This window comes from Penaeus monodon, chromosome 22 (assembly GCF_015228065.2).
Source record: "Penaeus monodon isolate SGIC_2016 chromosome 22, NSTDA_Pmon_1, whole genome shotgun sequence".
In the NCBI taxonomy this organism is placed as follows: Eukaryota; Metazoa; Arthropoda; class Malacostraca; order Decapoda; family Penaeidae; genus Penaeus; species Penaeus monodon.
Genome location: NC_051407.1, coordinates 33,243,783 through 33,244,417, shown reverse-complemented (window position 1 = coordinate 33,244,417; position 635 = coordinate 33,243,783).

Genomic DNA, 635 nt, shown 5'->3' with positions numbered 1-635 from the left:
TACTATTATAATAATTTTATAATATATATTTAATAAATAATTTTTTAATATAATATTATCATATATTAAATATATCTATTATCATCTATTGTGTATGTTTTTAATAAAGAGAGAGAGATACGAAACTGCGAAGTTCGCGTTTTTAAAGGAGTCGTCACCGAGGGAGGGATTTCCCACGCCGCCTTCCCTTGCCACTGCACCGCCCCCTTTCACGCCAGGTCCAGGATCATTACTCAGTTCCGCTAGTACTCCGGGGCATCCCCGTAAAAAACAGGCAGGGGCGTTTTGCGCTTCCCTTTGCTGAGCACGAATAATTTTATTGGGGGGTTTTTTTTGAAAGAACACAGTGGGATCATCCAGGGTTTTGTGTACTGCGTTTTAATCGTTTAAAAAAAAGACGCGTTTTAGGATTTAAACCTACACAGAGATAACACGCCCGGGGTTTAAAACCCACACGGAGCCACCATGGGGGATTAAACCTACACAGAACAAGCACATGGGATTTTTACCAACAGGAAATTTAAACACACATGGGGTTTCCATACCTGTTAGATGGGAATTCGCATACAGTGACCGTCCCAACAGGGGTTTTCCAAATTTGCAGGGGAAAGACAATTTTTTAACCGGGCTACTTA